Source organism: Lytechinus pictus, chromosome 11, assembly GCF_037042905.1.
Source record: "Lytechinus pictus isolate F3 Inbred chromosome 11, Lp3.0, whole genome shotgun sequence".
Lineage (NCBI taxonomy): Eukaryota > Metazoa > Echinodermata > Echinoidea > Temnopleuroida > Toxopneustidae > Lytechinus > Lytechinus pictus.
The window spans coordinates 16,798,346-16,816,627 of record NC_087255.1 but is presented as its reverse complement, the minus strand read 5'-3'; the positions used below and the strand labels follow the sequence as shown (position 1 = coordinate 16,816,627).

At 34.6% G+C, this 18,282-nt stretch overlaps 1 long non-coding RNA gene across 1 annotated transcript; it reads right to left on the bottom strand.

The window, feature by feature from the left end:
• Positions 1-4,274: 4,274 nt before the first annotated feature.
• LOC129271523 (uncharacterized) lies at positions 4,275-17,468 on the bottom strand. The gene is made up of 3 exons (XR_010295161.1): positions 17,095-17,468; positions 5,165-9,267; positions 4,275-4,559 (listed from the first exon to the last, which is right to left on the bottom strand). It is a non-coding gene; the product is annotated as an uncharacterized LOC129271523 (long non-coding RNA).
• Positions 17,469-18,282: the final 814 nt, after the last annotated feature.

Here is an 18,282-nt window from a genome sequence, read left to right as displayed (position 1 = left end):
CGCCGATGTACAGAAATGTCATGGTGCCTGATTGTCATGTTTCACCAATCAATTTTGATTCCATTTGAACAAAAAAATTAACCTTTCAAACCCAAAGTACACATTATACGTTCTCATCTTCAATCCTTCAATTTCATATACATGTATCAATATTACAGATCCAAGACATACATTGTATAAAGTCTACCCCCCCCCCTTCCAGCCCACTTAACTAAGATAATTTGAATACCTTTACTTTGGGGATTCTCTACAACATATTTGACGGACAAGAAAATATACAAATGATTTTATATTCCAGCTTTTGTATGTGAAAAGCATTGCACAGCAATTTCCAGGTCAGCATCTAATGACTTCCAAAGAAAACAAAATTAACTATAACAATAAAAATGATGGTGGGGACTTTCCCCCATAATATAGCACACCATTAAAGCTTCTCCAGATGAGTGTAAAGCAAATCCCCAAAATGTCAGTCACCTATATCTACAGGTACATGTACATGTGGAAGTGTAAACAAAGTAAAACTTTTATAAGCATTTATAATATTTGATTTAGCTCACAAATAATCAAGTCTTTATAGGTACATGTAAATATCACATTGTAAATGGTTGAACTTTAAACTCACTTTTAATTTCTACATGCATGTCTCTCCTGGGAACAACAAATTTGATTTTGCATTTTTGGTCATACATTGTATTAAAAGGAAAGCTCTATTAAGTTTTGTACAACTCTGTACATGTATGTAAAAAATGGCTATAAAAACAACTTTAAAAAGATGGAGCAAATTGCAATGCGATACCAGGAAAAAAATTCTGCCTCTCAATGCTTATTTCTGCTCCCCTTTGGCATCATCTTCTCTTTTTTTGTCTTTAGACGGGTCAATATACGACCAAAAATACCCTTACCCGGAACAAACTGCAACAAATGATTTTTCAACGTTTTTTTGTACTATTTGACCTCAAGAACAAGATATTAACAAGTCTCTGGCAGTCTCGCCTGCATTACGTGATTTAATATAGCAGCAGTGCTAACTTTGAAAACTACAATAAAATAATCATTCACAAAAACACCATTCATATAATGACATAATACCACGTTCATTGACCATAAATAACATTTGAACGGTGACTTAAGACTCGTCAACTACACCCATGTCCACATTTCATTCACTCTATCCATAAACTTTCAAAGTTATGATGGCAATTCAACAATTACCCTAACATGGCCTAAGTTTATTGACCTTAACTGACCTTTGACCTTGGTTTTGTGACCTGAAACTCACAGGGGATGTTCAGTGATACTTGATTACTCTTATATCCCAAGTTTTATGAACTAGATCCATAAACTTTCAGAGTTAGGATGGTAATTTAACAAATAACCCCAACACGGCCAAAGTTCATTGACCTTAAATGACCATTGACCATGGTCATGTGACCTGAAACTCGCACAGGATATTCAGTGGTACTTGATTAACCTAATGTCCAAGTTTCATGAACTAGATCCATAAATTTTCAAAGTTATGATGTTAATTCAACAAATACCCCCAACTTGGCCAAAGTTCATTGACCCTAAATGACCTTTGACCTTGGTCATGTGACCTGAAACTCAGGCAGGATGTTCACTCATACTTGATTAACCTTATGTCCAAGTTTCATGAACTAGATCCATAAATTTTCAAAGTCATGATGTTAATTCAACAAATACCCCCAACTTGGCCAAAGTTCATTGACCCTAAATGACCTTTGACCTTGGTCACGTAACCTGAAACTCGAGCAGGATGTTCACTAATACTTGATTAACCTTATGCCCAAGTTTCATGAACTAGGTCTATATACTTTCTAAGTTATGATGTCATTTAAAAAATTTAACCTTCGGTTAAGATTTTGAAAATAATTCTCCCAACATGGTCTAAGTTCATTGACCCTAAATGACCTTTGATCTTGGTCATGTGACCTGAAACTCAGGTAGGATGTTCAGTAATACTTGATTATCCTTATGGCCAAGTTTCATGAACTAGGTCCATATACTTTCTAAGTTATGATGTCATTTCAAAAACTTAACCTTAGGTTAAGATTTGATGTTGACGCCGCCGCCGTCGCCATCGGAAAAGCGGCGCCTATAGTCTCGCTCTGCTATGCAGGCGAGACAAAAATCTACCAAAATCTGCATCCGGGAAAGTGGTTGTTTTCAAGATGGCGTCCAAGATGGCCGCCATTCACTGAAAATCGAACTTAAGCATTATCCACCCTAGATCCTATTTCGGTCCATAATGGTCGAGGGAGTACTAAAATTGTTGATACAGGCTAGAGTGAATTATAAGCCCTCCAGTGTACCTGGAAAATCCAAGATGGTGCCCAAAATGGCTGCCGTAGACTGAAAATCCACAATTCATCTAAGTGGCTTTAATTTTGGTGGTTATTCAATTTGGTTTTAAGGGTGAAGTAGTACAATGGAACAAGTTACAAGGAGAGCCAGTGGTCTGGTGTGTCCAAAAATCCAAGATGGCTTCGAAAAATGGAGTTTAGAATGGCTGTTGATTATTAAAATTGACATACTTGGTTTCATATCCGCCTGGGACATAATGATTTTTGTGTCTAGACCATGATTTCAATGGTCAAATAAGACATTGGGACAAGTCAGTCAGTCAGTGATCCAGTATGTTCAAAAATCCAAGATGGCTTCAAAAAATGGAGTCTAGAATTGGTGTTGCTACTTAAAAAAAATGACATAGTTGCTTAATATCCAGAAATATAATTTTTGTGTCTATACACTGTTAAAAAAACCCTGATTTTACAGAAAAATAAAGAAGGTTTTGCAGAAAGCAATAACAGAATCATTCTGTAAATTCATAAAACAGGAATTTTTCTGCAATTTAACAGAACAGGTCTGTTAAAAAAGGGGAAAAGGGTGTTTTATTAAAGGAAATTTGTAAGGTTCCATAAACCAAATACCAATTTCCTGTAATTTTACATAATCTGGTAAGATTACAGGTGTTCTCGAGACTCTGCTGCAGGAACTTCTTTTAGTTTAAGGATAACATTTCTAACAGTGTACCATGGTTAAATTGGTCAAATAAGACATTGGGACAAGTCAGTCAGTCAGTGATCCAGTATGTTCAAAAATCCAAGATGGCTTCAAAAAATGGAGTCTAGAATTGGTGTTGCTACTTAAAAAAAATGACATAGTTGCTTAATATCCAGAAATATAATTTTTGTGTCTATACACTGTTAAAAAAAACCTGATTTTACAGAAAAATAAAGAAGGTTTTGCAGAAAGCAATAACAGAATCATTCTGTAAATTCATAAAACAGGAATTTTTCTGCAATTTAACAGAACAGGTCTGTTAAAAAAGGGGAAAAGGGTGTTTTATTAAAGGAAATTTGTAAGGTTCCATAAACCAAATACCAATTTCCTGTAATTTTACATAATCTGGTAAGATTACAGGTGTTCTCGAGACTCTGCTGCAGGAACTTCTTTTAGTTTAAGGATAACATTTCTAACAGTGTACCATGGTTAAATTGGTCAAATAATACATTGGGACAATTTACAAGGAAAGGCAGTGTTCTGGTATGTGCAAAAAACGCGATGGATTCCAAAAGTTGATTCTGAAATGGCTGCTAATACTTAAAGCAGACATAGCTCATTTCATATCGGCCTGGGAGATGTGGTTTTGGTGTCTAAACAACTGGTTTAAGGGTCAAAATAATACATAAGGACAAGTTTTAAGGACAGTCACTGGTCTGGTATGACCAAAAATCCTATATGGCTTTCAAAAATTGACTCTAAAATGGCTGCTGATACTTAAAAGTGGCATAGCTCATTTTAAATCCATCTGTGAGATATGATTTTGGTGTCTAAACTATGGTTTCAAGGGTCAAATTATAAGTTACAATGACAGTCAGTGGTCTAGTATGTTCAAAATTATAAGATGGATTCCAAAAATGGAGTAAAAAAAATGTCTGATGTTACTTATAAAAGGACATAGTTTGTTCAATATCTGTCTGGGGAATACAAGTTTGGTGTCTAAACCATGGTTTAAAGGATCAAGTAATACACTAGGGTAAGTTACAAGACCAGTCAAATGTCTGTATGTTAAAAAAATCTAAGATGACTTCAAAAAAATGGAGTGTAAATTGGCTGTTGTTACTTAAAATTACATAGTTTATTAGAAATACATGTACACATTGGATGTATGATTTTGCTGTCTACACTAGAGTTTAAAGGGTTAAGTAATACATTTGGTTAAGTTGAAAGGACAGTCAGGTGTCAGGTATGTCCAAAAATCGAAGATGGCTTTAAAAATTGGGGTCTTAAATGACTGTTGTTATTTAAAAGTGGATATAGAACATTATAAATACACCTTGGGGATATCATTTTAGTGTCTACACTAGGGTTTCAAGGGTCAAAAATTACTTTGGGACTGTTTACCATGATATGCAGTTATCCATTTTGCCTTGAAATCCAAGTTGGCTTCAAAAATGGGTTCTAAAGTGACTGATGTTACTTAAAATGGTCATAGTTCATACAATATCCATCTGTGAGAAATAATCTTGGTGCCTACACTTAAAGGACAAGTCCACCCCAACAAAAACTTGATTTGAATAAAAAGAGAAAAATTCAACAAGCATAACACTGAAAATTTCATCAAAATCGGATGTAAAATAAGAAAGTTATGACATTTTAAAATTTCGCTTCATTTCACAAAACAGTTATATGCACATCTCGGTCGGTATGCAAATGAGGGAACTGATGACATCACTCACTCACTATTTCTTTTGTATTCTATTATATGAAATATGAAATATTTTTATTTTTTCGTCATTGTCATATGAAATTAAGTTTCATTCCTCCCTGAACACGTGGAATTCCATTATTTTAACATTTTGTGCTTCAGGCAAGGAGGTCCTAATCATCAAATTCGTAAAAATTGAAATATTGTATAATTCAAACAATAAAAAACAAAAGAAATAGTGAGTGAGTGACATCATCGACTCTCTCATTTAGATGTAACTGGCTCGTTCTATAACTATTTTGTTAAAAATAAGCGAAACTTTGAAATGTCATAACTTTCTTATTTTACATCCGATTTTGATGAAATTTTCAGCATTGTGCTTGTCTGATTTTTCTCTATTGATTCAAATCAACATTTTTCTGAGGTGGACTTGACCTTTAAAATACATGGGGATAAGTTATCATATTGTTTCATGAGTTGGTAACAGCCCCCATTTTGATGAAATTTGAGAATCCATCATGGATTTTTGACAAAATGGAATACTAACCAATACTTGTCCGAATATATTATTTGACCCTTCCTAACACAATTTAGACACCAACATTATTTCTTACAGATAGATATTGTAGAACTCTGACCATTATTGAGTGATATGAGTTGTTTTAGATGCCTTTTTTAGAAAACCCTCTTGGATTTTTAGGCAAACTGGACAACTGCATATCATTGTAACCAGTCCAAACGTATTATTTTAACCATAAAACCATAGTGTGGACACCGAAATCATATCTCCTTGGTGGATTTTAAATGAACTATGTCCATTTTAAAAGTAAAAGCAGTGATTTTAGACTCCGATTTTTGGAAGCCATCTTGGATTTTTGACATACTGGACCACTGACTGTCATCGTAAGTAATTTTCTGACTTTTAAAACATCAAAATCATATGCCCTTGACGGATATTACATGAACTATGTCCATTTGTAAATACCAGCGCGGCTAATTTATACTGTTTTTTTAAGCCACCGTGGACTTACATGTATGGACATACTTGACCACCCATCGTCCTTGCAACTTATCCCTATGCATTATTTGACCCATTTAACCATGGTATAGGCACAAAAATCATATTTCCGGATATTGAGCAAACTACATGTATGGTTTTTTTTTTTTTTTCAAAGTGGCAACAGCATTATTTTACTTCATTTTTGGAAGCCATCTTGCATTTTTTTACATACCGGACCACTGACTGTCCCTACTTGTCCCAGTGTATTATTTGACCATTGAAACCATGGTCTAGACACCAAAATCATATCTCTCAGGTGGATGTGATATGAGCTATGTCCATTTTAAGCATTAACAGCCATTTTAAACTCAATTTTTTTTAAGCCATCTTGGATTTTTGGACACACCAGACCACTGGCTGTCCTTGTAACTTGTCCCTTTGTACTACTTCACCATTAAAACCATTGAATAGAAACCAAATTAAAGCCACTTAAGTAAGTAATAGACGAATTGTGGATTTTTTTAGCCTACGGCAGCCATTTTGGGCGCCATCTTGGATTTTCCTGGTACCCTGGAGTGCTAACATTCACTCTAACTTGTATCAATAAATTCGTTTACCCACTGGACCATGGAATATGAACCCAAATAGGATTCCAGGGTGGATAATGAGTGACTTATATCCATTTTCAGTGAATGACGGCCATTTTGGACACCATCTTGAAAATAACTACATGTACTTTCCCATAAGTGGATTTTGGTAGATTTTTAGTATGTTATTCCTGAGGTCAAATACTGCCAGAAACAGTTGAAAAATCATTTGTTGCAATTTGTTCCGGGTCAAACCATATATTGACCCATCTACTTCTACACACTAACAGACCGCACAGTAAATATTTGTGTAGAACCTGGCTTGTTATTCATGTAGAGTACAACATAACATTGTCTGTACATGTAGAATCTGGCATACAATGTACAGTATGCCACTTCATATTTTTTTTAAATACATGTATTCTTTAGCATAATTGTGAGAGTTGGAAACCAAACTACATACATGTATATATATCACTTTGAATTCATGTCAACACATACATGTACTGTACCACTCTAAATGGAATTCCCCCTTAATACGAAAATATATCTTACAACAGGTGCAACTTTTATAAAGGTAAGTATACAGTGCGTATCAAAAAAAAGTTTACACTTTGTAAAAGCCCTGGGAATTATTTATAAAAAAAAAACATGTTGGTAATTTTTTTCACATATATTCTTGGGTTTGGGTTTCATCTATCCAATGAAAGTAAAAGATTTGACAGAATGTTACACTTGAGTGAGCACTGTCCTTTTTTGTAAAGCTCGCACAAATCTGTTTGCGCAGAAATGCTTGTTTTCACGCTGTGTCGAGGGGAAAGGGTGAAATCAAACTTACCCTGCGAAACATCTCATACATTTCCCTTGCACTTTTAATCAATTGAAATCAAATGGATACATTCAAGCGATTTTGTAATAATTTTGCCAACCAAATTGAAATTTCAACACTTAAAAGCACAACCTTTACCCTTTTTGTGCCAGCTGGATATGAGGACATAACTGAATCTGAACAAGTTTATATCAGACATCTCCAACATTTCTTCACGAAGTTTTTATCATTTAAAGTGGGTTTACATTTCATTTTCATCTGATACTTGTTTCTCCACCCTTTTCCCAAGCTTGACAATGATTAAAAAATTAAAATCAAGCCGAAGCCATTTCATGTAAATCACAGCTCAGTGTAAAGCAAATATCGTCACGATGAACTCGCTCTGTGTGTGTGTGGGGGTGGGGCGCAATGCACTCTTCGAAGTGTTTGGGGCAAGGAAACAAGTTAAAAAGGTTAAAGATATCTTTAAATCAGTTTTACTAGCTAAATTCCATGTGTTCTTCATGATTTAGGTCTACTTTTATTCGCATAACTATTTCAAAGCTCTGCGCAAATCATTTTTCACTAGCTTTTCAAAAGTAAGGGGTGCTCACTCAAGCGGAATTTTTTTTCGACAGTTATATCGTCATTTGCTTAAATGGGTCTGTACCAATGTTAAAATGTGGAAAAATCTGCAGGATATTACAAATGTATAATTTTACAGGATTTTTTTTTCTAAGTGTAAACTTTTTTTTGATACACACTGTATACAAGTCAGTTTGAATAGCACAGCTTTTAGTCATGAACTGTTTTTAATAGTGTTCCAGACTCTTCACCCAGAATGCAGTGAGTTGATCATGTGTTGTCTATACAGTTCAACCTACTTGAATGATAACAATTCAAATTAATCTTCTACAACATGGCTCCAATTGATCATCAAAAGCTCCACCTTGGATGTCCTATTACTTGGCTCCAAATCCCCCTTCACTGGCCTGAATATATATATTTTTAGTCCTTTAAAATTTTTGCCCTATTTCTTTTTCTCATTTGTGCTGTAAAAGGTGTGCCCTTTTGAAAAGTGGCCTTGCCCTAAAAAAATATAAGGATCAAGGCCTGTACACAATGACAACAATCATACCATAAATAAGTTGCCCGGGAACAAAATGATTAAAATACACTTTTAAAATCTCATATAAAAAAAAAAAATAATAAAATAGCAGAACTAATTAATTAGAAATTCTTACCTTAACTTCTAAAGTGTATCCAGACCGATGGTTTACAATGTACATGTACATGTATATACTGGAGCCTCTTCAAATTCAATTGAATTACAAGTTTCTATCCAACTTTGATCATATAAGGATCACATTACTGTAGGTGAAATGTGCTCTCATAGACACTTAATTTTACGTTTACAATACACAGAAACAGAACACCTATTAAATATATAAGCAATTCAGGTTTTAACTTTTACATGCAAGTGAGAATGAACTTTGTACTGTGTCATCACACCTTTTCTAGATATGGAGTTGAACATTTACAATACAAATTTTACAATTTTTAATACCTGACCATTCATTTCCTCATTTTTCAGGTATAGTTGTTTTCATGCATGAACTACTATGCTTTTTATATTGATTATTTAATATTATACAACAATGATAATCTGTCTTGCAATGACTCAGAATCAAGGCACTGGGAATCGGGGGTGCGGGCACCCCCAAGATTTTCCCAGGGGGTGCTGCTTGTATTATTTTCCATACATAGGCAGCACCTCCTAGAATTCTGGTGTGTAAAATTTGAGAAATGTATGTGAAATGAAAAACATTTTGCATTGAAACCTTTTTTGGGGGGCTTGTCAAGTTTTGTGGAATGAAAACGACCTTCAATTTGTAGTGAAACCCTTCTTTTTGCTTGTCAAATTGACTTCAGCGCCCCCACTCAAGAAATCGTTCCCACGGCCCTGCTTAGAATCTGCACATTTATGAGAGATAATGAAAAGCCTTCATGAGACTGATGGGAAAACTATTGCTATTTTTTTGCTTTTAAATATCATATTCATAGAAATATAGAGATTAATACCTTGTGTGGTCTGGGATCAGTCTCTGCTTGGTATCACTGTATTACTCTGGTAAAATGCTGCCTGTGAATGAAAAAAGTAAATGAAGAAAAAAAAAGTTGTATGTAGTCCTATTACAGGTAGATGAATTACATTTTTATTGAAAATAATTTAATATGTTTTGTTCTTTCTCCCTTCATGTACATGTAGTAATTAATTTTTGTTCTCATTCCTCCTCCTTCCCTCTTTCTTTCTTTCGTTCGTTCTTCCTTCCTTCCTTTTTTCTCCGGCATTCCTTCCTTTCTTTTTTGTTTGTTTTTTCTTTTTTTCTTCTTTCTTTCTTTCTTTTCTTTTTCTTTCTTTCTTTTCTTTTTTTTTCTTTCTTTCTTTCATTGTTTTCTTTTTCTTTCTTTCTTTATTTCTTGCTTCTGTCTACAATATCTTTCAACTGTCAGTCCATTTCAATGAGCAAAATTTAAGCATAACTTCCTCATTTTACAACTTACATCCCATTTCAATGAATTCTTCCGCACATCGCTTGCTTGAATTTTCTCCTTTTATTTCCACTCAACTTTGTGTGTTTGGGTGGATTCCCCAAAATCTTCTGTCCTATATTATTATCGGTTTTTAGAATCATTTCAAAGTACAAGTAGGTAGAGCTTAGTCAACAAATATGTATTCATACAGTGTGTGATTCATCATGGGGTGTGACTAGAACTGAAAGGGAAGTATACACATCGATCTTCAAAAGTATACTTTGGAAGGTTTGGAAAGATTGAGTAAATATTATACATATAGAGCTAAAAACTGAGATATTTCTGAGTTTGCTACCTCATCAGTGCCCTCATTAGCATGAATGTTTTGTTAAATTGACAAATACATGCATGTTGAATTTTTTTCATGTATTCAAAATTTGGCTATTTGTAATCTCTTTGGATGAGCTGAATGACTTAACAATCTATCAATACCAAAACACCCTTCTTTTTTACACCTAAGTTCCCCCAAAATTCTAAATGGCATGATCAACATTTTTTCCTTAAGACCACCTTAAGACCTACATACACTGAACATGTACGTGTAAACCTGAATGAACGTACATATACATTCCCCTTTAAAATAAGACAAGCATCAATAAAACTCACATGACATGGATAATTAACGCACTTGACATTTTGTAATATACACGGTACAAATGCCCTTGATTCTGGGCTTATTTCATCACTCCCTTATACATGTAAGACTAAACAAGTAACATGCAAAGTATATTCAATTTAACCCTAACCGCTGATGTTGCAATTTTTTGCACATTCGTTCAGTTAAATTCAACAATCGTAATAATTAGTTTTCTCCCCTAACTTCATATTAGAGAAGCTAATATTAATAAATGGCAAAAGCTCTTGGACAACATCTATATAACAATAATCATCAGTATCAATGGTTCAAAATGGAAATCTTGATTCATTTCAAAGAAAATACACTGTAACATAGATATTGTCATTATTATTCCCCAAAAATTTAAAGTTAATTCACCGTGCAAAGAATTAAAGAAAAACCAAAGGATGACATCAAAGTGTGATTAATCCAAATTGTTGTTTTAAATTGTTGTATTGTAAAAGGCCAAGGTTATGGGAATCAACAACATTTAATAAACAGCAAACACTAACAAGTGCTCACAGCCTCACACAGAACTTTAAATTACCTTTTATCTTCACAATTTTTTCTTCATGAAACAGAATAAAGTTTTAAGGAGAGGAAATCATTTTTTTCTTTTCAAGTTCTTCTTCTTATTGAGGCAATTTCTGAATTTTGGGGCCTATTTCTTGTATTTTGAGGTTACTTTTTATGCAATTATGCCATACATTACATTGTTTCTTTTATAAATTATGATATGTATGCTACATACTAATTTTCCAAATATTCTTGAACATTGTTTGTGGGAGATTGATTAATGGGCGACTCTTGAAAATGAGCTCGCCCCAAAGCATGCAATTTGGGGAATTTTAGGGGTGATTTGTGCTGACATGAGGGCAAAATTGCCTATCGCCCTCATGCATTATCCTATATATGCTGGTGAGCAAATTCATGACCAGATGCCAAGAGAGGAAGTCGATAGGAAGCCTAATCTACCACATACAGTATGCACAGGATTGTAATACCACTCATGTAATGAGATGAAGTCGATTCAATAGTATGTGTGCGAACATGGACACTGTACATGTATGTACAGCACATCAGTGGTCTGTACATGAACATATGTATCTCTAGAGACAGGGCCTACGAAGTCCAAAATGTTAAGGATTTTATTTTTAATTACAACTTTTGATGAACATTACACAAGTGAACAGAATAGGCCTACCTTAAACCTTTGGAACAAGTGGGCTTGTGTGGAAAGAAAAGAATCAAAGAATAAGATCAAAGAAAGTTTGAGAAAAATCAGACAAATACCGGTAATGATAAAGTTATGAGCATTTGAATATTGCGATCACTAATGCTACATGGAGATCCTGAGAATCCTCCCATTGGCAATGCGACAAAGATATGTGATGTCACATGTGAACAACTTTCCCTTTGATGGACTACGAAATACCCCCAAAATGTCTCTTTTTGCTCTTTCTTATTTGAATACAAACTCTTTATCCATAATGTATTCTTTGAAAATCTGTATTACATGCCCTCCTATAGAAAGAATACATGATCTACTGATAGAAGTGATAAAAAGGGCAGTTTACGTTATACGAAAGTAATGGGAAAGTTGTTCACATGTGACAACACACATATTTGTCGCATTGCCAACTGGAGGATCTATCTACATTACAATAATGGTCTAAACTTCAAATGCTCATTTATAACTTTCTTATTATTTATACAATTTTTCTAAAGCTTTCATTCACCTGTTTCTTTGATTTTTCTGTTTTCAAACAAGCTATCTTGTTTCAAAGGTTTCATTTTCCTTTTAAGTCTGTGAGATTTGCAAACAGTTAAAATGTAATATTCACCTATAAAACTTTCTGATCTTCCCAAAATACTTGACCGTCTTTCTTTGTTCATGATTCTTTGGGAAAATTTGAATTTTACATTGTGATAATACTTTACAGTGATCTCTCTTGGTATGCTAATATCATTCTAAAGGTCGTTGAGACACAAGTTTAATATGCACAAACATATCCCAAATTTTTTGACCCATTTCATGCTTGAAGATAATAATGAGGGAAAACATATTTTTATTTTGACTAAGCACTGTACATGTACATGTATGTACGGTAAGTGCATGTCCTGATCAATCATGTAAAAACAAACACATTACGGTAGGCCTATATCTGTGATACATTACAAGTGACCGGATCTCTAGAAGCTACAGACAAATTCACACTGAAATTCTAAGACCATTTCAATTTCATACTTGAAGTTATTTCAAATTGAATGACAATACATCAATTTAAAGAAAAAAATCTCTACTATACCAGTACACTGCTCAATCATACCAAAATTTATGATATATACTGTACATGTAAATTCCAAATGAACATTCACTGTCCCATACAAATGTAGAGCTTTCCTTTTCTCAGAAACTCGTCCATGACCATGTACATATAATTTATTTATACTGTATATATACCCGGACACAGCATCTGTTATTAATGAACAGTGGTTTCTTTTTCTGTGAAGTACTTGTACTGGACAGCAATTAAAACTTTAATATTTCATGACATTTTTATGTGTAATTGTATTGGACTACTTTCAATTTCAGACATTTTCCTATTAAAGAAATAGTGAAAGGGATTCCATGATTACTACAACTTGAAGTGTACTTGTACATAGTACATAGAAGAGCAGGAACAGAATCATATTTCCACAGAATATTGTGCACGTGTACAGTTTGAAAGGAAACTACAAAGTACTAATACATGTACAGAGAATTTTCTGGTTTCCAGTCATGATTTAAAACCATTTTCTGGTATATTGGCATCATCCTTTAATATTACTTTTACAGTATATACAAACTACTTTCTCAGTAGGCCTATGAGTATCAAATTTATTCCTTGACAAATTTCCAACTGGTTTAAGTTACAGTTCCTGCTTTATATCAAAGGGCAAGTCCACCCCAGAAAAGGGTAGATTTGAATCAATACAGAAAAATCAAACAAGAATAACGCTGAAAATTTCATCAAAATCTGATGTAAAATAAGAAAGTTATGACATTTTAAAGTTTCACTTATTTTTCACAAAACAGTTATATGCACAACTCAGTGATATGCAAATGAGAGAGTTGACTCACTCATATTTCTTTTGTTTTTTTATTGTTTGAATTATACCATATATCAATTTTCACAAATTTAATAAAAAGGACCCTCTTGGATGAACCACAAAATGTTAAAACAACTTTGTTTCTCATGACCATGAAGAAAAAATAAAAATATTCTATATTTCATATAATAAAATACAAAAGAAATAGTGAGTCGGTGATGTCATCAGTCCCCTCATTTGCATACCGACAAGGATGTGTATTATATAACTATTTCGTGAAATTAAGTGAAATTTTAGAATGTCAGAATTTTCTTATTTCACATCAGATTTTGATGAAATTTTCAGTGTTATGCTTGTTTGATTTTTCTCTATTTATTCAAATCTACTTTTTGTTGGGGTGGACTTGTCCTTTAAAGATCAATATTTTCCTAATAAAACCAGTCACATCATTTCCTGCAAGCCTTGTGTGTGACTTGCGGACCGTGACTATTACTGCTACCTGCAGGTCGGGTGCAAGATGGTATCTCGCATACTTTGCACGCAGTTGCTCGCAAGAGTGCATGCAATTCTGATACGCTTGCAGAAAAGTTTGAAATGCTAAAAACTTTGTAGCGGGTGAGTTGGATGTATACGTGTGATTGAAGCAAGGCTTCCATAATTTAGGGTCTACTACTGAACTGAACACAGAAGCAGTGTGTGATACATACAAGTACATGTATCAAATTATGACTTTATTCTGTCAAAACTTGTTGACTTCAATGCAAGAATTACATTGATAATTGTTTATGATTTAGTAGACAGGAATAACCATCGTTTCTGGGGATTCATTTAACAATTTCTGACATTTTACTATCATAAATTGGTGAGTGGAGCCAACGCAGTTAGGCGGATCAACCAAAATAAAGAGACTGAAGCTTTGGTCTGATGATTTAGGAGAATCTGACATTCTGTTTAATCTTTATGAAGGGATTGAATTGCAATTTCTCACCACTTTCACTTTCGAAAATTTTACCATTGTGACTTACATACATGTATTATGCAGGAGCTGTGGAACATCAGGGTATATCTGTATAAAAAAAGTAAAACTTTCATGTTTCAGCTTATTAGATGGCTGGAATATGTTGGATTGGAGAAGTTTGTAAACATTTTAATTGGGGGAGGGGGGAGGTTCTACACCTGTAGGCAGGTAGCCAGAAGTCTCTATATCCCATGGACTCCATGTTGTATTCCCCTAAAATCTAAGTTCTGACTTCTCAAATACACTGTACTATTGATTTTCATTTTGTTATGAAACTGCATGGAAGTGATGTTGATTATAAAGTAGACTCTGTAGTCTGTACTTTCTCAAAACATTCATACAAAAACCTAGCCTATATTTTAATGAAAAATTATACATTACAGTACCAGTCACAATTCTTTGACTACCTGTTTACCTGTTCATTTGTATTAAGTAAAATTTAAAAAAAAAATTGTTAAATGTTTCAGTGGAAGAATGACTTTTATAGCTCCTGGTGTAAGGCAAGACATACAATGTAGTCCAGTGGAACCGATGAAACAGAGACCAGTTTCAGCTCTAACTCAAACTTAACCATTCCCGGCCTCTACTTATTAAGCCTAGCCGTCATACATGTAGATTACCGTACGCCAGATCGATTGAACATTTACTAGTCAAGTTTCTTTTTTGTTCTTTTATTCTTGAAATCTGTCATGTTCATTGTCAATAATACTTTACACTCTTTGTCAATTCTTAAAGGAAAATGAAACACAAAATGTAATACCAAATAATATCATTAAAAAAGACAGAATAATCAAAATGAATCCCCTTAAACCCCAATTCGATTTCCTGGTATGCAGTAACACCCCTTCAAAGTTGGACTTCTTTGAATTCGAAGTCTCTCAATGGAGATCTCCATTTTTGAAGGGTTAGTAAAAAATTGTGATGTCAGGGACAAACTACATCTCTTAAGTTTGCCTACTACATGAAGAGAGTTGATTTTACCAGTTTGAATATTAATGTACACATGAAATTTATAAAAATGTTGTTCCAAATGTGTAGGCCTATAATATACATTATACCTGTAGTTTCAAAATACGATTTTTATGAATTTTGATGATTACTTTTACACCCTTATCTACATTTTCCAAATTGGCAGATTAGCTAAAATTTGCCAGATTGCAAATTGTAGATGAGGGTGTATAATTTATTATCAAAATTCATCAAATCGTATTTTGAATCTATTATGTCAAACAAATTTTGAATAATATATTTTCATGAGTTCATGTGCATATTTGATTAATTGGTAAAAGAGAATCTATAATAGGCAAATGTATATAGAGATATAGTTCGATGATGAGCTGACATTGTAATTTGAACGAACCCCGCGAACATGGCAATATCCAATTCTCCATCCAGAGAGTTCGAACCTGAAGAAGACCAAATTTCAAGAGGTGCCACTCCATACTGGGAAATCAGATTGGGGTATTGTATTCTTTTGACTGTCCTGTACTTATCAATGATAATATTAATGTTGCATTATTTAGATTTTGGGTTTCATTTTCCCTAAAACTACCAATATTATCATGATTATAGCCAACAAGAGTAGGAACCAAACCCATGAACTGGTATACATAGCATAGAGCTCAAAGTCATTTTGGCAAGTTCCCCCAAGTCTGCACAGTCCCCCTTGTCTGCGCATACGCGCATCTGCGCGATTCTAGTAAAATGAGATACGCGACGACCACAGATTTTACACAAGCAATACATAGAAAGATATTCATTAAAAAATCTGACTCAAAATGGTGGAAAAATAATGAATTTAGGGCATTTCACGTGAAGGCTTCAAAATGCAGCCTTTCTCATCAAAATCCCGAATCACGTGCAAAGTGAATGAGTGCGCAGACATGGAGTATCATTTTTTTCAATCTCAAAATGACCGCCCAAGGTTTTTTCCAAGAAAATCCTATATTTCTTTCAAATTTTTACGAGATATTTGGTACACTTGCTCATAATAATGTAAGGAACATTATTATCTGAAAGATTTTGTGAAATAAAAAGAAATTCATGTTAAATCTTAACTCAAATTGTTAGGTGCGCAGACTTCTTCCGTTGAGTACAGTCCTCTTTACAGAGTATAGTCGTACTTGGCTGAGGCCGCAATCGCAAAAACACGACATTTGGTGCAGTTGAACAAAACTAAACTAAACTATGTCTATAGTGCAAGTAAAAAGATGCATCTCAACTGGAGAGCTAACGGAGGGTGAGTGGTTCCATTCCAGGTGGCTCCTGAAAGACTCAGTTGAAGGAGCAAAAAACCACTGTTGTAGGCAAGACATTCCACAAGCAGATGGTACTTGGGACTTGAGGACCGCCATCATACAAAATTATAATTTCGAGACTGACACAAAATTTTCTTGTCTTGATTCCTCACACAGTCACACAAAGTACAAATTAGATCCATGCCCAAGAATTTAGCTCCTTTCAGTTCTTTGCAATTTAAATTTGTGTTCCCCAATGAGCATGTGTGTAGATTGTATGGGTGGTATTGTATGAGTGGTATTGGTGATGCCTTCCTGTGAAGTCTGACCAATAATTGGTGCACCCAGAGAGTCATGACCAGTCCCACTCATTACAAACAGTGTAAGTGAAAAGAAGAACCAATTTCTTACCAAATGAATATAGCGGTTCTAATGTCGTCAATCCATAACTCCAAACCAAAGACCAAACTCAATCTGGCAAACTTAAAATATTTGTTGTTGTCCTACTCCAGTATACATACGATCACTTGAAAGAAGTTTTGAGTATTATCACGAATTCGCCGCAGAAAACTCCACTGACGTGATCCTTACCACCCGGAAGTTAGAATAAATTCGCTGAAGCTTGAATGAGGTAAAAAGAGATTCTGAAAATCTAAGGTGGCTTTCTCTCGCTGGTACATGGTAGTGGATGCGCTGGCGAGCGCGTCGACCCCGCCGCGCCGCTTGTGATGTTTGTACACAAACGGACACAAAAATGTCAAATACATCACGGGCTGACGGAGCGTTGAGTCAAGGGTAAAGGACTTATTTCTGTGGTAATAATGGATAAGAAGGGCGTGGTCATTATCGTGGCGCCGAGGTGGTATCATGGCGGTGGCACGACATTTTGCTCGGCTGCGACATTTGCTCTTGTAATAATACCTCAGAGAGCATAGGGTTAGAGTTAGGATCGTAATTGTGTTAATATGGTTTTAAAGTTTGGGGTATTTATGTTTGGCTTAAACCAGGGGCGTAATGAGCCAAAGAAGTTGAGGCGAGCGAGCAAAAGTTTCGACATTTTTCAATGATTACAAAAATCCAAGTTTGTGATAGATTTTTACATGATATTCGGAAAATAATATCATATTTCACCATAATCCCTTTCCTTTTTTTCGTTATCTATTTTTTCTTGGTCGCGATTTTTTTTTTTGAGCTCCCCCAGACTCCCAGATACAATGTCCACAGATGCATAGGACATCGAACGGAAAGTGAAAACAGGCCTAGCTACTAGGCCTATACATGTAATGCTTCAGCCCCCACTTTTTTCCAAAACCGTGTACAAAAACGTAAAAATCACCATATGATTGTGATTTTTTTGCGCGGGTCAGCCCCCCCCCCCCCACTTTGGCCCCTGTAATGTGTGATTTTAGAAGCAAAACAATCATAGGCATGATCTTGAGGCTTACCAGTCTGTTATAGGCCAACACTGCAAATATTCCGGTGTTGGTTTAACACCAGCCCGGAATGTCCACACCAGAGAAGTCTTGAAAGAACACCAGTTTGGAATCAAACCGATGCTGGTTTAATACTAATTGGTGTTGTATAAACACCTATCTGGTG